Source organism: Aricia agestis, chromosome 4 (genome assembly GCF_905147365.1).
Source record: "Aricia agestis chromosome 4, ilAriAges1.1, whole genome shotgun sequence".
Lineage (NCBI taxonomy): Eukaryota > Metazoa > Arthropoda > Insecta > Lepidoptera > Lycaenidae > Aricia > Aricia agestis.
Genome location: NC_056409.1, coordinates 13,601,529 through 13,626,948, shown reverse-complemented (window position 1 = coordinate 13,626,948; position 25,420 = coordinate 13,601,529). Strand labels below are relative to the sequence as shown.

Here is a 25,420-nt window from a genome sequence, read left to right as displayed (position 1 = left end):
GTGAGTGAGTTTACCGGAGGCCTCAATCCCCTTACCCCTACCCTATTCCCTTCCCTACCCTCAACTATTCCCTTCCCTTCCCTTCCCTACCCTCCCCTATTACCCTATTCCCTCTTAAAAGGCCGGCAACGCACTTGCAGCTCTTCTGATGCTGCGAGTGTCCATGGGCGACGGAAGTTGCTTTCCATCAGGTGACCCGTTTGCTCGTTTGCCACCTTATTTCATAAAAAAAAAAAAATAAGGAAGAAAATTATACATTGCAGCAAACAATATGTTGTATTAAACTTGTACATTGCAATTTCGTCGCCAACGAGCCAGCCTTAAGGGAAAATTTGAAATCAAAGGTGTGCCTAGACACACTGACAAAGAAGACACTGTTTTTGTCATGACTAGGTGTGAAAACCATATAAGTATGTTGTAGCAAAGGTAAAAGGCAATTCACCGCTTTGCGTGAGAGTTCGATATACTTTGCCTGTCTATCTGCCCAAAAATCTATCAAAGACATCCTTTTGAAATCGGATTGAAGAGTTTCACCTACGGACATTTCTAATAATGACTCCTGTTGCCACCATTACGTAAATTTTGTCGCGAACCCCCTGCCGCCAAATGGCGAACCCCTAGGGGTTCGCGTACTCCACTTTGAGAAACCCTGGTCTAGCGCATTAGGTACACTGCGCGGGAATTCCCTTTGATGTGTGCAAAAAATCGACACCCTAGCTATAGCTTATCGTTTAATGGCATTAGTAGTGACGCTAGTACGTTAACACGTTAAAACGTTGGCTACATTAATTGCGTACCATCCTGATTCACGTGCTAATTAACGCCTAAACACTAGGGTTGCTGAGGATTCCTCTTCCGCTTCCTCATAATGAGGAAGTTCCGCAATATTTTGGGTTCCTCAACCGTTACCGCATTCCTCATAAATAAAAATAAAAATTCCTCTTCCGCTATCGCTTCCTCAAAATTTAAGAGGAATTTATGAGGAATTACACTGCGCATGCGCGTCGCGTATCCAATCACGCTCTGGCGCGGCGGCGCGGCGCCGGAGCGGTGCCGCACCGCACCCGTGTGGTTTCTCACTGAGGGCAAAGATGAGTATTGCAGCGGCGCCGCTGCGGCGTGTGTCTAAACAGCCTAAGGGCCGCGACACACCAGAATGGCAGCGGCGACGCGAGCACTTTCAGTGTCATAAGATTTTAAACTTTATCTTCATTTTTGTAATACATAGTACAGCGGCCACGGGCGGCCGTAGACTTCTCAAGCGGTACTATGTATTACAATAATGAAGATAAAGTTTAAAATCTTATACTTATAAAATTACATGTCCTGACTGACTCCTGACTCCTGACTGACTGACTGACTGATTCATCATCGCTGAGCAAAAACTGTAAAAGTTACAGCCACGAAATTTGGTGAGTAGGGTTGTTTTATTAAGTAGACACCCACTAAGGAAGGAATTTTGAAAATTTTACCCCGAAGGGGGTGAAATAAGGGTTGAAAGTTTTAATGAAAGTCCGTCATTTCTTGAGTTAGAAACATGAAACTTTATTTTTGGGTTACTGATTAAAAATTAATGGATACGTATTTAAGTGTTTTTGGAAATTTTACCCCCAACGGGGTGAAATTGGGGTTGAAAGTTTGAATGAAACTCCGTTATTTCTTGAGTGAAATTTTATGTTTGGGTTACTGATAAAAAATGATTGGATACGTGTTTAAGCGTTTTTGAAAATTCTACCCCCAAGGGGGTGAAATAGGGGTGGAAAGTTGCAATGAAAGTCCGTCATTTCTTGAGTTAGAAACATGAAAGTTTATTGACGTTTGCGTTTAACGTTTGCTTAAATAGGGTCCGTTTTTACCCTTTGTATAAGGAACCTCAAAAACAAAAAGGAGAAAACTATCCATCTTTGTTATTATACTATGTTAACGTGGATGAAGTCGCGGGCAACAGCTAGTCATATATATGACACTGAAAGCGCTCCGAGGGATGTAAAGCGGTAATATTACTTTCGTAAAATTCGGTTTTTTACCATATTTTACATAAAATATAAATAAATTACGTAAATTACGGTAAAATTGGGTAAAATTCAATTTAACAAGAGTTAAATCGTATTTTACCTTTTTAGTTAGTAATAATTGCAGTCTTCTTTAAAAAAGAAATAGTCAAAATGTATATGTCCAGACAAATATTACTGAAGTTGGTGAAAACATAAGACTTAATAATCTTATGTTCTGTAAATTCATTTCTCATGAACTGGATAACTACCAAGGCATTGAACGTATGACTATTATGCAAAAATAACTAATAAATAATAATTTAACTTTAATTATGATTCATATCATGATTCTTCAAATTTTAGCCCCGCCGAACGTAAGTATGTTGCAAGTTGCAACTTGCAACTACACGCTCTTCTCACCCCCCGCTATACTTTTCGCATACATACGTAGCCGGTAATTTTACCGTAATATATATAAATTACCGTAAAATACGCGTATTTTACCAGCGTTTTCGGTAAAATTACGTAATTTTGCAACCCTCGGCTCGCCTCGCCGCTGTCATTCCGATGTAGCGCGGCCCTTATTGCTAGACTGATTTTGATGATTCTTTATTGTGTGTGTTTTGAGAATGGTTTAGAATTTAGTTAATTATTTTTTGTGTAATGTATGTACCTAGTACGTTATGTACAAAGTATGTACAAAGTTATGTACAAAAGTTTGGGTTGGGTCCGCTAGTATTTATAATTTTCTATCTTCCTCTTCCTCATCCGCTTCCTCTTCCGCTTCCTCATCCGCATCCTCTTCCTCATAAAATATCCTCTTCCTCATCCGCATCCTCAAAATTTGCGCGTGACAATTCCTCTTCCTCCTCCTCTTCCTCATAATCACTTCCTCAACAACCCTACTAAACACGTCGATGGAGTAGGGGCATAACAGTGACAAACTATAAATATTCTTTAGTTAACCTTTGTAATTGATTGCAAACTCGATTCTTTAGCAGGCGGCTATATTTAATGAAACGGTTACCTACACCTGTACGTTGTTGCAAGTTGCAACATTGTTGCAGTACAGTTACTTATTTTTCCTACGAATGCCTATGATAGTGAACCTTATGTCATTGGCATAAAGGTTTTCCCAGATGAACGACTCGGAAATGTAGATAAATACACCAGCTGTTGTTTTCCTAGCGATAATTCGGTCATTGAAACTATAAAAATGTGGTAATCTGCTTTTGTACCTTTGATAAAGTTAAAAAAAAAAAAATTATTTATTTTGCCAGTGTTACATTAAATTATAAGATGAAATTATAGGTCATTAATTAGGTCACTTTGTAAACCTTAAAACAATTTATAAAATTATAAATGAACTCAATCGTGTAAGTACTCACATGCGGTTTTGCTCGATCGAGCAATCACGTAGAGTAAAAACCACGGCTCGGGCTTTCGTCCACACATTCAGTATTGCTCGATGGTTTTTCTCAATTTCGAAGGAAATTAGCTATGACTAATAAAAACTAAGGAAGAGTAACTGTGTCAAAAATTTGTCAAGCCGGCTCGATTCGAGCCTTCAAACTGGCTCGATGCGAGCCTTCGAGCTGTGAGTTTTGCGGTCCACGTGGTGGTTTTTGCTCTATTTCGAGTAAAACTATCGTGCAAAACCGTATGTGAGTACGTAGCATTAAAGTAATCAGCTATTTCGTTGAAAACTCGCTCAACACAGAGACATATTAATATATCTCTGTGTTGAGAAAGCAAGCGAACTTATAAACTTTATTAAAGTTTATAAGTTTTAGTGCATAGTAGTTCCCAAAAAAATGTTTTGTACGGAACCATTCTTGACATTACAGTCTACAAGGTGCTTGGACATAAATAAAAATTATAAACTATAAGGATGCGATGTCGTTGATCCCAACACAAATGAGCAATGAGACCAGTTGCACCGCGTCCGTTATTACGTTTTAATCGGTACGAATTATATTTCTCTATCGAATGAGGTAATATTTGAGCGTTAATATTTTGATTAGTAGAGCAGAAAAAACACCCCGACAGGATCAGATGTCCTGCTCGATGCCTCGCCAACCCGCGGTGCAAGTTTGCCGAAATTAAGGGAACTCAAATGCTTTTAGCCAGGGCCAAACTCGCACGAGTTGATATCATTCAAGATAAAAAAGAAATTCGTGTGGCACTCGGGGACTGCCGCGGTAAAGCTATTGCATAGCATTTTTATCAACTTACGCAATTATAAGTTGCATACGTCAATTCGCACGCACACAAACACCGTGCCGAAGTCTGCAGAACTGAAACGACGTTAGACGATAGATGACACCACCGCACCGACCAGCCGGAGTGGGGAGTGTTAAGAAAGTAAATTCGCCGTTTGGTTTCCTGCAAGTCATCTGGAAAAAAAAATAAAAATATCACATTACTTAAACATCATCTAAATAATATTAGTACATTTTATCCTTGTAATGTTATAACAAATCAAAAACAATTGTGATTTGTTATATTACCTAATTACTTTATTATATTACTTACTTACTTACAAACAAAAGAGAAACGTTAATCATAATTAGGTTGCATTATATTCCCTATAATATTATAATGCAATGCGACCTTATTATGATTAACGTTTCTCATTTTGTTTGTAAGTAAGTTTAAAAAATAGTCTTATCTCTCCTGTTGGTAATAAGTTTAAGCAATGACTTTGCCTTATTTTCCTAGTAAACCAGTTTAAATAATATTATCATAATAATCGATGGAGCATTAAAATAAAGGATTTATTATAATCTACAAACCGAGTATAAAATACCAGTTTTAATATTTGCTCAGTAAATAGAACACTTTATTTGCTTACATTTCACTATCTAATGTTTGATATTTTATAATTGCTGATCTACAAACTGAAGCTATGAAATTAAGTATGAATACTCAAATATGTAGGCACTAGATATATTTTACACTCAATTTACTAATATAATCTTACGAATTGCGTATTTGAAAATGTAATGCAATGTAGCTATGTATAAAGTATAAACTGTAATTTACAATATTTTATTGTAAAGTTACGTAAAGGTTAGTTTACTATTTATTATTCTACCACTCAGGTAGATACTTACTCATATTAAAATTGTACATTGATTAAATTAGTACATAGATTTTGTAATTAGATTTTGTAACTCTATATTTTTAAGGACGTACCTTAAATAAACGTAAAAATCAAAAGATTTTTAATACACGCATTATTGCTCCCAAAAATTTTAAAAGTACCTTACCTTTAACTTTACCTTAATGTTTGAGTAGTATATCTATTGCAAATAAAACGTCCATAGTTCTGTCATTTATGTTTTTACGCGCGTAAAAATTAAGAGTCCGTGTGCCATCGCAATTCTCATACAAACGTAATACCAAGATCATTTCCCAATTCCAAATTGAAATTTTGTACACAGATAGTCTAGAGCCTGAGAAAGGACATAATCTACTTTTTAACTGGAAAAGGGGGTTGGAAGGGGGGTAACGGAGGACAGGTCAAAGGTTATACAAAGCTTTGGGAATTGTGTTTATTAGATGGATTCTGAGGAAAATTTGCAGTAATGTAGGTTTCATTTTATCCCGATTCCCGGCATTGCCACGGAAACGGGAAACACCATGCGAAACTGAAGTCCACGGCGGACGGAGTCACGGGCAACAGCTAGTATTTTATATGTGTATAATGTGTTAATTTGCTTCCTTACTCGGGGTTCCCTACGCAATTGGCAATAAAATCGGCCGACGTTTGTTGTTGCTGTAGCGCACTGCGCAACAGAAATGCACAATTTGTGTGTGAAATTTTAGAAGTCTAGCTAGAGCGGTTATAGCTAGCTCCTTTTTTCCGGAAATGATAAAAAATACAAAATAATTTCGTCATCCTCTTCATCTGCCAACAGTTTTTGGATAATTTCTTCCCTTAATACTAAATTCCCTGCCATAATATTGTAAAATAATTCACAATTATTGTTTTGTTTACACTCGTAGTTATGGTGGAAAAATGGTCAAAGCTTTTGTCTGCGCACAATATCACAAAATTGTAGATCGCAACATAGTTTGAAATAATAACTCAAATATGGTAAGTAAATATTCTTGTATGGGAAAAGATCTTGGTATTACGTTTGTATGAGAATTGCGATAGCACTCGGACTCTTAATGGCTAAAAATGGATTAATATTCATGTGTTCGAATTAATTTTTTTGCTTGAATACGTCTAGAGTCTAGACCACAGTATAGCAATATGACATTGCTATACTGTGGTCTAGACTAAAACGGAATATAATATGTTTATATGTGTGTAATATATTTAATGGAAAGCTTTTGTGCCTTTTTAATGGAATATTATGCAACGTATAAAGTTACTTTAATGGGTCTTGTCGATAGATATTGACAGCGGAGACACCGTTCATAAAATTATCATTATATTAACGCAGAGTCCGGCCCACGCCGAAGACTGGTTTGCAACAATGTTGCAGCTCGCACGAGTAATATTGTCTTATTCGTTTTTATTTTTTTCTTCCAGTCGGCCGTATGCTGATGTCGTGCATTGGCTCGTTGGGTACCGTTTTATAGCTTTTTGATACTAGATAATTGGTCTATAATCTATTATGACGTCGTTTCTACGTTGTAAAGAACGCTAAACTAAAGTGACAATCACGATTCGCGAATTCGCGATAGACTTCAGATAGACTTTTGTTGGTTTGTACTTGATAGTGCGACTAGTGTAAGACCAAATTAAGTTCTACACGATTAAGGAGAACATAGTTCAGAGTTCAGACATACGTTATTTAGCAATTGTAAGTACATAGTAATTTGTCTCTGCAATTGTTTGTCAATTATTGTCAATAAATCTAAATTGTCGTAACTCATGTGAGCTCGCACCCTTACATAAGTTCTTATTTAACTTTTTAGTATGAATTTTATCTCAATCACATTAATGAATTCAGTAAACTTATACGAGTAGGTCCAGTGAATTTTCGATTTCAAAATCGTTGTTAATGGCTGTGCTTAAAGCTTTAAGGCGCTGTGGTTGTTGCAACTACGTAAAATGGGTTTTTTAAAACACGTTTTTAGTAAAGGAAATGTCATTATTTTAGTATAATATTTAACCGTTTTAAAATTGAGAAAATTTCCTATACGCTAAGGTATATCAGTACACAATTTGAAAAATTCTGCTCGATAGAAAAAAATCTCAAAGATGACTGTTATAACGCTGTTTTTCATAATTAAATCATTTTATGGCTAAATTACACACTTTCTAGAAAAAACAAAAAATTTAGTATATGTGTCGTAACCTAACTAACGTAAACGATTTGATATATTTGATTTGTGTAATACTAAAAACAAAAGGTTTTTACTCCTATTTTCTATTATCAAGGCACGCGGCGAGCGCGTAACAGCCACTGTACAAGACGCGCTGATATGAATGTTATTTTAATAATGTCCTTAACGTCGATATTCGTATTGACAGACATCGACCTACTTATTTTAGGGACTACTGGGCCTTAAGATGGGCAACAATATTTTGTTAAGATTATAATTTTTGATATTTATTATTATAGAAATATCTTTTTCATTCGACTCCGTGCAAACCAGCGACCATGTGGTCGCTGGTGCAAACAAATCAAACTGAACTATCTAAGTATTCAAGGTGACCGTGTTAAAAATTATATATTCAAATTGCACTTTAAAGCAATTTTATTGCAGTAGCTAATGCTAAGATAGCAATTGTTTTTTTTATTTAAGTACTAATTACGTATATTTTTGCAATTATTAAAAGTTTTTTGTTGCAAAAGCTTAAAAAATATATATATTTATAAACTTATAGCAATCATAGTATCCAGGCATTAGTGACCAATCTGAGAGATGCTCATTATACTTTGCTCGATTGACGCAAATAAATTTCGCATAAAAAGTGTTTTGCACTCGTGTGCCACTACTGTATGACTAGTATACTGCAAGCTACACAGATGGAGATGCACTGGATCAGCTCTGACAGCTCTTTACTAGACTCGCTGCGGTCGTGTATCACGTATTTCCCGTAGTCCCATCTTCAGGAGCAGGAACTCCGTTGGGGTTTTAGTGGGTAGTCCCGGGTGCGTCTTCCGCCCCCTAGGCCCCGGGGATGCGTAAACGCATGTGAAAGCCGAAGGGCGTTAATTTTGGTAAAGCACTCTTGTAGAACTTGACTCAGCTTCAACTTATATGTATGTTTTTAGGGTTCCGTACCCAAAGAGTAAAAACTCCCTTATTACTGAGATTTCGATGTCTGTCCGTCTGTCTGTCTGTATCTCAAGAACCGCTATAGCTGGACTTCTGAAATTTTCACAGATTGTGTATTTATGTTGCCGCTATAACACCGAATATGCTAAAAACAAAATACGTTTTTGTTATTACGTCATAGGTAGGTAATGTAGGTACGTCATACAAAATATTTTTAATTTTCAAAAAATAACTTGCATGATTCGTTAGTACTACAATAGATAAATCGTTCTGCTGCGGAAAAACAACCACTAATATGTCACGTTGTAGGTATAAACTCAGAATACAGAACAAAAGTTTTTTCTGTATTCTGAGGGTGTAAATAATAATTCGACATTATATTATCAGATATTTGCTTTCAGCTTGTAAGTAGATGTACTCACAAGCTGATAGTCACAACTTGTCAATAAAACCAAATATTTATGTCTTGTAAGTTTGCAAATCGTTATAAAAGCTTCTTTATCAACAAGGCCAGAGGAAATCAAACAAAGCTTAACACAAAAATTGGAGGGATTTTTCAATTTTTGCATTTGCGCAAAGATAAGTGCATTTGCAAATTATTATCTAAAGTAAACGCACTTATCGACATCATAACATATTTTTTAAGTTTAATCAAAAATACTTGGGACTAGGGTTGCCACTTGCCATTAGCAAGAATTTAGATTCAAAAGCTGAACAAACCAGCCGGTTTAACCGGACATTACTATAGGTAAAAAGGCAGGACTCCTTGCTATTGAGGTCTTCACATAATATATCAAATGTCAATTCTCAGTAAATTGAAAGTAGAGCGTACAAGCCGATCGTAGAGCGTACAAATTTTCTGCCTTAAAAGATGTAAAGCTAATTAACTTTGTCCACACAGTGCCTTTTTTGTTCATCAAGGGCATGCTTTATAGCGCAGTCAACATCGCACGTGAGGCATGCCCGCGACGCTATGATACTTTTCTTTCCAACGCGGGTGGATTTTGACGAGTTCAATTATTGAATATGCCAAACGAAAGTTGAATAAAAAGATGATGACGAAAATTTAAGATGAAATTGCATAGTGTGGACATAGCTAATAGCTTTGTCAACACTGTGTCTTTTTTTGTTTGTCAAGGGCATGCGTTATAGCGCAGTCAACAGCGAACGTGTAACACGCCCGCGACGCATGCCCTCTGACCGTATCCAAAACTTCAAAAATGACAATATTGGCGTTGCGTTCCTTGACGCATTCAATTATTGAATGCGCCAGTATGAAAGTTGGTGACGAAAATTGAAGATGAAAGTGCACAGTGTGGACATAGCTGTTAGTAGATATTCTACTACATATATTCTATATCAACGTATAATTACTGGAACATAATAATTCTATATAGAATTTTATTTTGTTTGTTATCAATGAATAATTACTGTAGCATACCCATACTAAAGCCGGACTACCTTTAATTTTGGAAGGACACGAAAAAAAGCCCAACAATGTCCGGCTTTAGTCTTTACCCGCCTGTCAACCCTACGTTGGGCCATGCAAGAGCATTCTGGACGTCGCTTATCAGATATTTCAGATCAGCGAAATTAATAAGTACACCAGAATCCCAGACACCGATTCATACTTTGTCAATGTCAGATTTTTACACGACCGGTTCTCACTCTCGCATGACCAACTACCAAGTTATCAAAATACGCTGTTTGATTTATTTATAAATCAAACAGCGTATTTTGACTACTTGTATATATACATGAGTTGGCAAAAATAACTTCTGGCCTTACTAATTTCTTCTTTAGGAATATTTTTGAGCAAGTTGTGAAAGCCTTTTAAATATAAAACATGGCAAACTTTTCTCTGAAAGGAGTTTTGAGTGCTCTGTAGAGACGAGCTTTTCTTGCCAACCAGCTACAGACTGTGTGCACTGTGTGGTTCTCCTAGTGAAGGACGTTTGACAGTACAGCCAGTGGTCAAGGCTCCTACCAGTCCTACCCCAACTTCACCAACGCTCGTTAATGTTAAGAGTTTTTCGAAATGTAAAGCTTTTCCTCCATTGATAGATTTGATACATAGAGCGAAAGACAATAATTGAAAACCACATAACTGCGAATTCGCAGCGCATCGCAAATATCTGCGACAAAACTCGTAATAAAAATGACACTACGAATTACGATGCGATGCGAATTTTCAGTTTTGTGTTGGAGCCCCAAATTTATTTTGTAAACAAGTAATTGATCCCTACCTAGTTGATCTTTTCAGTTTAATTATTATCTTTCTCTCTCATAACTTACTTCTGACATAGAGAAAGAGATTGACTGTGTTTTACCATTGAAGAATTGATTCATAGACAGACCAACGTCATTTAGTCGAATTATGTCAATTCAATGCAATTTGTGAGCAGTACCTCGGTTTGTCAAAACGCGACCAATTTATGTAGGTCGTGCCTATTAAATCAACTTCTCTGATAGTACCTATAGTAATGTGTACATTATCGTTTCCAGGTGGCGCACGACCCCACCGATGCCCCGTCGACTTCGGGGGAGGCCGACCCCTAGCGCCGGGGTGGGGCGGACCGTAGCCATTAGATCTGTATACATGTATATAACTTACGCTATCGTTACATAAGTAGGACCATTGAGAAGCCAACGAAGGCCGGAATCTGTCACCTATTTGGATTTAAACTACATTACACACGAGCGTTTTGTGAGTTGAAAGTAGCGATTGAATGCAGCATGAAATTCGGCTGCATTCACACGAGCGTAATTTTGTAAGTTAAGATTAGTATGAAAATTATTTTGGGGGTTAATTCTGCGACTCGTGACTCGCAAAATTACTCTCGTGTGGCTTCACCCTAACTAAAATAGTTATTAAGTCAACAGTGGTAAAGGTTTTGTACATATTTTATTGTTTAAGTTACCACAGTCAGTTAAATCCGCTTTCGGATTTGTGGTCGCGCTCAATGTTTGGTAAATGAGTCAATTTCTAGACAGATCTAGACCTATATGGCTATGGTGAAACAGAGTCAAGAAGGTATACTTCCAACATGATATTTACAAACAAAATGTTTGTTATTTCCCAGGCTGTGTATGTGGATAAGGACACAATATGTTTTCTTATTTTCTTGTTGTTGTGTAAAAATAGTTTTTATCGAACGAGTCTTTGTAAAAGTTTAGGTTATTAAGTAGGTACTTATTAAGAATTTGTTGTTTTTTTAATACACACGTCGTGTTTTCATGTACATTTAAAACTGGGTTTGTTTTTATGTTCATTATATTATATTGTTTTATCCCGTATTCTGCGTTAGGTCCGTGCAATACAATTTAAAATACTGTTACTATCAGATCCTCATTGTCTGGAAAGATAAACTTGGTGGTAAAATATTAAGAGTTCTTTCAGAAAAACGTACAAGGAAAATACGCGTAAAAGAAGAAATAGGCATATGGCCTAGCCAAGTTCTAAGATAATGGAACTGGGTGATATATTAAAACAAAAAATGACTTGTGCCTACTAAAATAGGGAAAAATATGTAGTTTTAATTCAGAGTTCTCGTTTAGAATTTTATGTTTACTAATGTATTCAATACAAATAGCACGATACTATAATGAATACTGATTGCAAAGAGGGTGGTAGTGTAAGGACGCAACCGTAGGGCGGAGCGAGGCCGCCCAAGCCACGAAACTTCCGTCCCGACTTCTCTGTCCCGACGGCTTATTATATATTACATCGATTTATTTTAACAATATTAATGCATAAAGTAAATACTAAGAGTTGCGAATGTTTTCACTTGTTACTTTGTCTTGATAATTGTACGTCATGTCTTTAATGCTAAGTACTCACATACGGTTTTACTCGATCGAGCAATCACGTCTCACAATTCGTACACATGCTTGAGTAACTCAAGCGTGTTTGCTAGATTAATGCTGAACTTGTGGACGAAAGCCCAAGCCGTCGATTTTACTCTACGTGATTGATCGATCGAGTAAAATCGTATATGAGAACTTAGCATAAGGTTTTTCAGCCCAAAAATTAAATTTATTGGAAATCTTTTTCCCTCTTTTGAAAAGAGATTTACTTTTCGAAGTTCGTCTTTAATGTTACGACGTCAGTCCAAATAATAACTGGTAATTACAAATAATACAATACAAATAATTTGTTTCCAGAAAAATACAATATTATACAACTTCAGATTAAGACAAATCCCCACACTAGGCATAGCCTGTCCTGTGGGGCCAGTAGCAGTAATTATATTCGAAATATAAAAAAAGAGAATCATTATAACATAATCGTTCGACTAGTGTCTCATACTTATTTTCAAATGTAGTAGTCGTAATAATAATATGTAGATATTACACGTCCCAAATTTAAAAATAAAATATGTATTTTGAAGATTTAAAACAAGAGTAGGTACCTTAAATATCTTAGGTAGTGTATTAAAAACAATCTCCATCCCTTAATCCCGTTTTCCAAATTAAACCTATCCGTCGATATTTTACCAATGAGTGATAATGATAATTGAAATTTTGATCTCAATTGAATTAGAAATTAAATTAAAAAATATATATTATAAAACTTCAGCAATATCATCCAAAGGAAAATCTTTATTATAAGAAAAAAAATATTTGGGCATATACTTTCTCAATAAGATAATGTTAATAACATCATTTATGATAGCTCTATAACATTTTAAAACTTCTTATCGTATCAAAGTGTGAAAAAATATAGGAATCGTTAAAATATTTGTTTCTCTATATTTAACAGTTATTTGGACCTTTAGTGCCGTACTTACAGTCGATAATAATTTAATTATTGTAACTAAATGAATTTAATAATTGTAATTAAATGAAGATTTTGACGCTTGTACGGGGTTAGGTCAGAATATACATTTAATTACAGTTAAGGTGCCCCTCACCGGGAGCATTCGCTTGTAATATTGTAACGTTACAGAGTCGAGCATTGCAATGCGCATCTTGTAAAATATCTCGATACAACTTGTCACATCAACTAGCTATGAAATGCTCAAAGTAGAATGTTACATTACACGCGAATATTCGTCATTACATTACATGCTCAAAGTCAAATCTTTAATGTTACATTACAAGAGTAATGTAATGCTCAAAAACGAATCTATAATGTTACATTACAAGTGAATGCTCGCGGTGAGGGGTAAATATTTTTCATCTATGTGTGCGGCAGTTAGACCATTACTAAGGGCGGATTCGACCAAACTGGAGTAAAATTTTACTCGAGTATAACTGTTTCCTGATCTAAGGGCGGATTCGACCAAACTGGAGTAAAATTTTACTCGAGTATAACTGTCTCCTAATCTAAGAGTAAGCTGGTTTTGCGTTTTTCCAACTTCTAATCCAAGAATGAGGTAATTACACGGGAGTAAATATTTACACGGGTTATTTTGGTGGAGTAAATTTAAATTGAGCATAGTTGCACAACAGGGTGTCAACTGTCACGGTCGGTGTCATTGTGAACTATAATTGACATTTTATTTCATACTCTTTGAGTAACTTGGTAAAATGCAAACGATAATATCCTAGAGTAAATTAAAGGAGTAAAATTATTCTCATGATAGTTGTACTCGTGTAACTTCAAGTTTGGTCGAATCGGGCCTAATAAAGATATTTACGCAGCGTATAACCAGAGTAGACAGAACTAAGCAGTACCTCGACTTCAAACAATCGGGCCGTATCTACGCGAGTTGGGCGCGAGTGTCATTTTTGACATGTTGCACAATGCTGAGTAACGCATTTAAGGCCCGGGTGCCATCGCAGTTCTCATACAAACGTAATACCAAGATAATTTCCCATACGATAATATTTACCATATTTGAGTAATTATTCAGTTGGGAGTCATCATTCGTATGGGAAATGATCTTGGTATTACGTTTGTATGAGAATTGCGATGGCAGGCACCCGGACTCCTAAGCGCGCGCCTACCGTTAAGAAGACATAGGTACTACGTCAAACGTATTTTCGGGATCTCTTCTGAGTCGGCCTACTCGTTAGTTCTGTTTACTCTGGGTTTACTATTCAAGGTCCGCTATATTTGTCTGTCATGCTACTTTTCTATCGTGTCAGACATAGACGAGTCAGACCTTGCGTAGTTATTTTGCTTTATTAGTAAGGGGGTTATAGACAAAATGCAGCTTAGAACTGAAATGTTTTCAACAAATGTTTGTTTTTAGATCCAATGATTTAATATGGCATTCGAAAATTAAATCTAAGTATATAATTTATACTATACTTTGTATTAATATTAAGTTCAAATGTCCACAGACTGTTTTTGTAGTTTTAACAAGAAAATCAAATAAAAAAATACACAGTAAGTACCTACATTTTTGACATTTTATAAGTACTTATTTTAGATAAATAATGTGAAAAAAATAAAAATTATTGTAATTAGGTAGGTCCCTCTCCTATCTCTACGTGATACCTGAAAACATGTCTATATAAATTTGGCGATAAAATTTTAAAACCCAATTTAGTTAAAAGTTTAAACCCCAAGAAATGAAGGGTTCAACAATATATTTAACAAAATAACTTGTGTGTTAACCTGCTCATAAGAATTCTGTATTCTTAAATAGACGCTGTTAAACATTTGTGTTACCTACTCATCCCACAAAAAAATTAGGTATTGAGTTATGAATTCAGTCATGTTCTTTAGATCATTTAGAACAAGCCTGCATTCATAATTCAACAAAAACAAATTACAATATGTTAGTACACAAACGCTTAACAGCCGCAAATATCAGCTATAGTTATAATTCTTATATTTAACAAGTCATCAACTACAAAAACCTGAGTAATTTAAGAAATCATTGTATGTATAAGTAATATGTTACCGTTAGAATGCAGAATACTTTAACGTGTATATTACTTAGGTAATCTGCAGATTCCCTGATTCGTTAAACTTTAAAGTGTGAAATTCAAATAAAAGAAGCTTATATTTGCACTTTGCCTACTTAGTTTGCATTCTCTTCCTAAAAACTTAATCTTGTCCCTAAGACTGTTGTTATTTTGGTTGTTTTTTTTTGTAGTTAATACGATCTATTATATTTCATTTGTGGATTTACAATTTACTTAAAATTTAATAATTTATTTAAATTCCTTTATTTATGTCCAAAAAATTATATTAAAATATAGTTTTATACAGATTTACTAAATAACTTGTTTTATTCAAACAAGAACCTGTTTTATGTAATTTAATTAAAATAGAATAAACTTTTTGCACTTTAACGGACTCACCCAGATAATCTGCAGTCTAACTGGTCACAATATTAACGGTAACATAATATTATATAGTTTGTATAATATTATAGTATAAGTTACTTATAACGATTTTTCAAACATGGTATGACAGTATGTTGTTTATTTAACGTGTAATATTCTTGTAATAAAGGTAAGCTTGGAATTAAAACTAATTTTACGGATCAGTGATGTAATTAATTTCAAAGTGTGGATCTGTATTCAACAGAATAACAATCAATAACAATAACAATCTTAAAAAAATCCTGTTGGCTGTCTGTATGGTACCTTTTTATGGGACGCCTAACGATAGTAGGTAGGTATCTAATAGCAGAGTTTTAGCTCAACCTACCAAAAAGTAAATGTTAACAAAGCCTAATATTAATATCAAATTCATTAAACTTGAATTAAAATAATTCTGGAAAAAAGTTAGACTCCAATATTACCCATTGGTTGTAGTTCATTATTTATGTTATAAATGCTATACCATCAAAAGTAATCAATTATTATTATACCTTGGAGACAGGATTTAATTATAAAAAACTTATTAAAAATATTATGAGTAGAGTTTCCTAACTTGCACGAATATACATTTTTAATATTTATATTTTGTGTAACTAAATAAAAATCAACTCCCTTGTCTTCTAGTAGTGTTTACAGATAAAACTATCTGACTTATAACTTATAAGGTGTGTACCTCGTATACTTACAAAATAGTGTAACGTCACTTTGAATAAAAAAATAACATGGACATTTTTAAAATATCTAAATATAAGTATTTAAGCGAACCTAAATTGTATAGGCTATCACATTATAATCATCCATCCCAGTTGATAATATTATTAGTAAGTAGCTTTAATTGTACATTGTGAATGGATCCTAGTAAACGTAAGATTAACATAAGTAGAGTAATGTTTAAATCTGTCTTTATTTATGATGTAACATCGGTGTCTAGTTAAGGTTAAATTCTCCGCCCAGCGAACGAATATACATCACTATTTGTTGTGATACTCTGGTGTGTGTTATTTCAATAAACTCCATCTCCCAATCCTGCCTTTTCAATGATTTGTCGAGTGACCAGCGGGGCTAAAATGGTCACATTTAGCAATTCCTCTCAATCAATTCAGCAAATGAATTGTCAAAACTGTCAAACTGACAAATGTCAAATTAGTACGAATTACTAGACATGAATTGCAGGCAGACTTGCATTTTGCGATTTTTAAAAAATGAATCATAGTATGATTCATATTATGATTCTCCAAAGCGACCATTTTAGCCCCCCTGTGCCGTAAGTAACCTTTCTTGCGCCCTGTGCGAGCTTATATTATAACTGCACCTTTTTTTTAACCAACTTCCAAAAAGGAGAAGGTTAGATGTTCGGTTGCGAATTTTTTTACTACATTGTCAAACATCTCTGGGGCGCAGGCCACAGCAGTACTTTATCGGTAGCAATTCAAAAAAATAAGAGTTGCCTGGTATGGCCATTCTTGCGCCCCCAGAGTCTACTCCCTGTGCCGGGGCATTGGTGGCACCGCCCTATTTATGGCACTGCGAGTAACTATAGCTCAATATTATTAGCGCTGACATCGATGATGATGATCGGAAATTATAATTAGGCCCAATTTCACCAACGTCTGTTATTGTACAGCTTGTTAAAATGTCATGTCTTCTCTTTCTCCGAGCATTAAGGTACCGGCTGGCAGCGGGCGACATGAAGCGGCAGCAGACGACGTGTCGTCGCGACACTACTGTTGCTATGTTCATCTATGTATTTCTATAAAAGTGTCGTTAGCTTCGCGTCGCTAGCTGCGCAGAGTATTTCATAGAAATGCAAAGAAACCAGTAGAGTCGCGACGTCACGTCGTCTGCTGCCGCTTCATGTCGCCGGCTTCCAACTTGTACCTTTAACTTTGACAGTCGGTCGTGAAATTGGGCTAATCTAAGGTTGGTTTTGTCGTGCCGACTATGCGCGGGCCGTGAATGCTGAACACCTGAGAGAGATGTGGATTGTAGATATTATATAGTGCTAAGAAGCGTTTTTGCCTTTTGGATAACGCAAGGCTGTCTGTGTTGATATCTCATACATTTCGGTATCAGTCGACGACGTTCGACGGTCAGCGAGTGGTAAGTGAGCTGTCAGTGTCTTAACACACTAGGCCGAAAAGACGCGGCCAAAGTTCGGCATGCTTACGTCAGCAATGCGCTACGCGCATACGTAACGCGACGCGTCATGGTGTGTCATCGGTAATTTTAAATGCATTGCCGAACTTCGGCCGCGTATTTTCGGCCTAGTGTGTTTAGGCACTCAGTGCGTCAGTTATATCAGCAAACTCAAACTTTTTTATTCAGAATATTTTTTTGCAAATGTTTGTACGTCGACGTAAGTATTACTGGTGCCAACCACTGCACCGGTTCGGGAATTATAGTCTATAAACCCAGCGAGAAGACCGGCGCGACGTAAAAAAAAAGAAAATATTATCATAAAATACCTCTGTGTTTGCCTTAATGTAGGTACATACCTACATAATATTATAAATTTTAATCTATCTATGTATAACCTAATCTGTGATTATAATTAAAGCTCTATCTGCCGCACTCAGAGTGGAACATTAATTAGGTACTTATATGTAATTAATTCCAAATTTTGACATAAGCCCCATACATTATCTGTCAAACTCTTCATTAATTAATTGAAGGTTAATCATAATTAAATGTCTCTGAGTACGGCGGATAGACTCCTAAGTAAATCAGCTTATAGCTTATCCTGTAAAATCTTACATACACATGAACTTACGTAAGCTTTAGCTCAGCCCTCAAGAATAATATTATTATTAATTGTTATTAATATTATGTTTCTGCTACACTCTTGGTCGCCCGTCGGGTGTGCAAGTTTATTGCATAAACTGCAACTATCGCGCTATCTGTCGTCAACTAGGTTCTTTTTTCAAGCGCTCTTTTAACAATAACTTCCATGGTTTGTCACAAGATGGCGCTTTCTGTATTTGAACAAGCGCCATCTTGTTATAAACCTAAGTACTAAAAAGCGTGTTCTCATTCTAATATTGGTGCCATGTTGGTGCCCACTGCCCACTGCCCAGTAAATCAATCGTCATGGGTGAACTATGAATTTATTACAACTTTTTACATTGACAATAATAAGTTGCCCTTCAATCTCAGTACCTAATTATTTTATTTCGATCACTTTCCCTTTTGTAGTCAAAGGATTTTGTATTTTCACAAGGATCTTTTGTCGCTTGGCCAAGACCTTAAGCTTTTGCCGCGAGAAAAAAGTCAATGTCAATAATTGACAGTTTGCTGTTTGACACTTGACAGTAGATTTCAATTTTTAAAAATCAAAATGCCATTTCCAAATAAACATAACCTCTAAATACGGCTATTCCTTAAAATAATAATTTATCGAACTCAAAATTAAATCCGATAAATTCCTTTCTTTCTTTTCAAAGTATGTTAAGCTTATAAAATCATGTCAAAAGGACCGGACATTATCAAAACTATTGCGAAATATGAACACTACATAAACAATGTTCTGAAAGAAGATTTGAGAGTGTTGCAATTGAAATTGAATGCCGTTAACGCGGAAGTATCTGATCTAATACAACAGAAGCATTCCCTGAAAGTAATCACTGACAAGAAAATCCATCCGTCGGGCTTCAAGACACAAGTCAACTTAGGTTGTAATTTCTTCATGGAAGCGGAAGTACCTGACACTGAGAAGTTGCTTATGAATATTGGTTTGAATCACTACTTAGAATTCAATTTGGACGAAGCGAATAGATATTTGGATGCCCGAATTAAGGCTTTTGAGCTCAAATCTGAAGAGCTCATACAAAAGGCTGCAGAAACTAAAGCTCATATTAAACTAATGTTATGTGGCATTGGTGAGCTACAAAATCAAGAAACGGTTAGTTAGTTGACATTGTTGTACATAATAAATGGAAGTTTATTTATATAGAAACAATTTTTATTACAAATATAAAAATATAGCCCATTTTATTGTAAGGGATCTTAATTCTACAAATTTTGTATGCTAAAACAATGTGATAAAGTTTTATTATCTAGCAGTTTTTTTATGATGATTAAGTTGAGTGTATTATAGGTCATTTTAGTCCTTGTTTTCCGAAAATCATATAATCAGTTTGTTTAGTTTGTTGCTTTTATGAAGAAAGTTTCCACTTGAAATCAAATTGATTTTTGAAGTAAATTTTTTTATAGTCAAGCTGAAATTAATTCATCAATATGGTCACCGGTGGTCGAGACACAATAGAAATTCTATTGTGATTCGTTTTTCCACGATCGAAGGGTTAATATAGTCAGGTGTACTACAAAACATTCAAGGTAAAAAAACTACATCAAAAAATGTTAATATTGCTGACTTCTTGCAAAAGTGCTAATTTTAAGTTTAAACATTTAACTAAAGTACTGTGTACACATCGAAGTCATAAATTAGGGGAGAAAGTAAGTGGTTTACGGTTTTGCACAGGAATTAGCTGACCTTGAATATTTAATTAGCTTGAAAGGTTAACACCTTTTGCTAGGATTCCTTATAACTAACGGCTCTTTAAACTTGATTAGCATTATTGCCTGTCAATTTAGCCCTCTAGAATTAAGTAAGGGGAAGAATGGAATTAGTAATGAAGAATAAAGAGTCCTTTTGAGATTCATGAAGGGTGGAGGCATGTGGAGGTAAGAAGCATCATCTCTAATAACTGTGAAAGAGAAAATTGTCCAACAAACATAATTAAATAATAGTTCAAGAATCAATCAAAGTATGTCACTTTGTTTGTGTCCCTCTCTCTACCGCTGTCATTGAGTCTGAATAAAGCATAAAGTTAATATACCTAGCGGAATAGAGCAACAATCTCGGGCTGTCAAACGAAACCGTAATTGGTTTCATTTGTGTGTAAAAATATGTGTATGTATACACTTATACGAGCATGATTGAACATGATTTCTATGAGATTTAATTGTCAACGTGCGGCACGTGCGGACTGGACATCAAAAAAAGAGTGCTGCTGTCACACGGAGCTCATACAAAGTATAAAATACTTAGTATTAGTTTCGTGTGCTGTCATGTATCACACGTCTCTTTTTACCACGCAGTGTTACTGATAGTGATATCTCTCTTGCTCAGGCCTTTGTTTCTCTATTCTGCTAGGTATATTAACTTTATGGAATAAAGTATGATTGTAAAAATAGCTTGAAGTCATGATAAAAAGATTTTATTACATACACACAAACAAAGTAAAGTGAGTTTCTATATTTTACTTAATTGTTTTTTTTTTTTAATTTTGCTACTTTAAATTTTACGCCAAAATGGTACAGTGCCGCTATCGTTATTTTTTGAGCGGGGCGGAGCGGCTTTTACTTTTTGAGTGGACACCTTTCGGTTCTAGAGGTGGTAAGGATACCCGTTGCACTCCTAATATCGAGTTTAATAAGATTATTGCAGAATAAGTTTAAAATCAGTAACTAAATACAGCGCCATCTAGCAGGTATTTTGTGAAGCGCGTGGTATAGCCGGTGGCTTACGGCTTAGGCACTGATTACCTGCTAGGGTTGTTAGTGCAACGGTTAGTTTCTAGATGGCGCTTCATTATTTACATCAGTGTTTTGTGACGCGAAAAATATACCGCGACCCCCTGCGCCCTTTTCTTTTTTATCATGTATGTGTCGCAGCCGGCTGGTTTAAATAGCCGTTCAGTCAAACAGCTAGCCCTTTGACTGAACAACGTCATTCAATCACACGGCTATACGTCGTTTAGCCGACTTGTTGACTACAACATTCAACACTACAGCTAGACGACGCTTAGCCAACTGGTAAGATTTAAAAGATAATTCTCGGATTTTAAGGAGGTTTAAGGGGAGGTTCGGAGTTTAAGGGGTGACCAAAAGTTTAATGCAATAAGTAAAAATAAAAAATTCTGAGGCGTGTTTTGTGACGGTCGCTGGCTGCTGCCGCAGCACAGTCACAGTTCTAACCTAACCTACTTTTGGATTTTCTGGATTGTGTTTGTTTTTGTTTTAGCGGGGGGCTGCGCCCCCCGAGCCCCCCTTTTCTTTGGCGTCGGTCGCCGGCTGCTGCCGCAGCACGCTCGCTGCGCTCGCTCTGCTCCCTCTATGTTGTGGTCTAAGTTCTAACCTAACCAACTTTTAGACTTACTGGATTGTGTTTGTTTTTGTTTTGACGGGGGGCTGTGCCCCCCCAACCCCCCTTTCGGGAGGGCTGCGTCCATCCATTTCATAATCCCGTAATTTCTCTTCGAATATTTGTTGAAATTTTGATTCACTCGTATGTGCCTCCAGAATTTTTGTATCTTTAATAACACTTGTAACTTTTATTGACTACTTTCTTTCCGAAAAATAACCACAAACACCAACAAACACCTGCTAGTTGACGCCATATTGTAAATAAAATGCACCTAGCGCCGCAGCGGTGCGCGCTGAACTAGTTCAATTAGACGGCTGCTTTTGAATCAGCTGTAGTGTTGAACGTTTTGAGCGACTAAAATATTCAATATAAAAGCTAGACGTGTGATTGAATGGCGTTGTTCAGTCAAAGGGCTAGCCGCTTGATTGAACGGCTATTTAAACCGGTCGGCTGCGACATGTGTACATTTATGAATATTATGTTTTTGTTAAAACTCAAAATTCTCCTAAGTCCTACTTAATAAAACAATAAAACGTGGTAAAGTTAATAAAGGTTTAAAAAAATTTGTGAGTAAAATTGTACAATTTGTAATATCCTGCCTGCCTTGCATACGCCAACGAGATATTATCTCACTCTACATGTTTTCTCGATTTTTGATGGTTTGTCTCTTCATCTCTATTGACCCTAGCATGACAAACATTTTTTCTCGCGTAGATCTATCATCGAAATAACACATATTTATAGAGTTTTGTCGAGATAGTGTCGAGATTTTGACATTATGAGGCGAGTAGTTTTTAATTATCTCGAGAGTGAGTATCTTGTTAACGTTGCGGTGCCGCACTCACCATGTGGCCGGTAGTCCGGCGAGATGGCATGGCTGAATTGTCGCTTGGTAATGACTAATGTTACACCCTTGACCCTGTATATTAGATCGATTTTGATGTATATAATACATCAAAATCGATCTAATATACAGGCAAGGCAGGCAGGCAATGTCAATATAATTATGTATGTATGTATGTTGTAACTTAAAATTATATAATGTATTTTGACATTGTATAATTTTAAGTTACAACATTGTAAACCTTATTTTAAGAGATTAATTTTTTTCTCACTTTTTTGGTAAAAAAGTGGGCCCCGCGCGAGTTTCTTACGCCGGTTCTTCTCGCCGGGTTAGTTCCCGAACCGGTGGTAGGCATCATGTAGACTTTCAGAGAACATTTGCAAAAATTTATTCTGAATAAAAAAGTTTGAGTTTTGATGTTATTTTTTAAAATAACAAACTTTCTAAGTAAGCGCATACTTATTAATTATTACGCTTCGATAACCCATAAAATATTATTATTATTATAAAGTTTTTTATTAATTTAAGTTTTTATGCGGCGTCGTTTCACGACACGACGTCGCGTCGTAGAAACTCACGAGCCACGATGCGTCATCTTTGAATTTTGAATAACAATTATTGTGGCACTGACACAGGAGGAGACATTGACGCATCGTGAGTTTCTACGACGCGACGTCGTGCCGTGTCGTGGCACGTTCGATGTCGCCACGTTGTTTTTTACGATGCTCGTCGTAGATTCCCACGACGCGACGTCACATCGTGAAACGACGCCGCATCGTGGTACGACACGACGTCGTATCGTGTTTATGTGTCCCGGCCCGGGCTACACCTGCCAATGTGAATGATTACTGAAACGCAACTTTGGTTGATGTCTAACTGCCGCACTCAGAGTGGAACATTAATTACTTAAATGTAATTAATTCAAAATTTTGACATAAGCCCCACACATTATCCGTCAAACTCTTCAATAAAATTAAGCTTAATCATAATTAAATGTCTTTGAGTATGGCGGTTAGAGACCTCCTAGCTACAAATCACCCGCCAAGCCTCAACACAACGCCTTCATTTTTTTTGGGTCACTTACCGCCCCCATCGCCCACTTTGGGAAAGTCTAATTTAGATGAATCAAACAATAACTATTAATTTATCATCTATATTCTATATTAATAAAAATCTAATTTAAAATTTTGTTACTCTCTTTAAAAGTCGAGAACGGCTGAACCGATTTTGTTAATTTTAGTCTTGAAATATTCGTGGAAACCTTCCGCTTATGAGGTAGAACATTTTTAAGTTAAGTGATACGAAGTTCACAGGTCATCCAGTTATTTTTAATTACTTTGCTCTTCTTTAGAACTTGATGTTACGGGCGCTACGGCAACTGTCTACGCGCTACGAAGAGTCTACGACGTAGCGCACTTCGTAGACCGTAGAAGATGCGTAGCGTCTTGAAGAGAATGCTCGACGGTAAGCATAATAATTATTAGAGACTAGCTGTTGCCCACGACTTCGTCCGCGTTAACATAGTAGATCACATCCCAAGTATTATTTATTGTACAAAAATATTCAATATACAGAATTGACTTTCCTACCATTTTATTATGTGTAGATGTTCCGCGCAGCTTCGCTTGCGTAATTTAGGAATTTCACGCAACCGTACATTTTGCAGCAAAAAATAGCATATGTCCCTTCACGTGGTCTATTCTTCATGTTTGCCAAATAACATAAAAATTGCTCCAGTAGTTCATAAGATAATAAGCAATTCCATATAATTTTCCCCGTTTTTTCCACATTTTCATCTATTTCTTCGCTCTTATTAGTCTTAGCGTGATAAAATATAGCATATAGCCTTCCTCGACAAATGGGCTATCTAACACTGAAATAATTTTTTTAATCGGACCAGTAGTTCCTGAGATTAGCGCGTTCAAATAAGCCCTTTCATATAATTTCCCACGTTTTTTCCACATTTTCCTCTATTTCTTAGTTCCTATTAGTCTTAACGTGATAAAATATAGCTTATAGCCTACCTCGATGAATGAACTATCTAACATTGAAAGAATTTTTCAAATCGGATAAGTAGTTCCTGAGATAAGCGCGTTCAAATAAGCCCTTTTATATAATTTCCCCCGTTTTTTCCACATTTTCCTCTATTTCTTGGCTCCTATTAGTCCTAGCGTAATAAAGTATAGCCTATAACCTACCTCGATGAATGGGCTATCTAACATTGAAAGAATTTTTCAAATTTATACGACTATTCGCCGACTAGTCGCCGACTACAAAAGTTGCCGGATAGTCGGCTTTACCGACTAGTCGGCACATCTCTTAATTATCTACTTTATTTTTAGTAATCTATATTTTTTATACTTATTTATTATTTCCTAATCATAATAAGTAGGTACTGACAAGTCATAAGTACTTTTTTCATGTCTTTTGTTTAACATAGAATACTATGTTTTTTTACTTATTCTTATAAACTGTGGATACGGTGAATGAAATAAAAACAACCAATGTCAAATAAAAGCTTAGCTTTATTACTCGTAATATTCACGAAGAAACATCCCTCAGTGGTATCAACAAGTCTCCATGTTGACAATTTTACTCTAGTACAACTTATTTTTCGATATTCATCTCAATAATTTTGATTTAACATATTTAGAACCGCCAATTTGACCAATATACGAACGTAAGGTTTAACAGAGGGCCCGGCGCGACTCGCGACTCGAGCCGCGCGGGCGGGTTCAATTTCGATACATAGTTTTGCTCACAATATTCCATTATGTCTAAAACACCGAACAGTGGTTAGATCCTAAACATTCACGGACAAAGACACACGCTCGTAAATAATAAGCATTATGATAATGTAATAATTATTATATCATAATAATGTGTATTAAGAATCGTTACAATTAA

The 25,420-nt window shown here is 35.9% G+C and overlaps 1 protein-coding gene across 2 annotated transcripts in view; it reads left to right on the top strand.

Annotated features, from left to right (window-relative positions):
* The window catches only part of LOC121725857 (protein doublesex), a 167,093-nt gene extending 154,242 nt beyond the window's left edge, over nucleotides 1-12,851 (top strand). For both annotated transcript variants that reach the window (XM_042112992.1, XM_042112991.1), the window contains exon 4: nucleotides 10,746-12,851. The gene's annotated coding sequence lies outside the window, so the exon portion shown is untranslated. The remainder of the gene's footprint in view (nucleotides 1-10,745) is intronic.
* The last annotated feature ends 12,569 nt before the right edge of the window (nucleotides 12,852-25,420 follow it).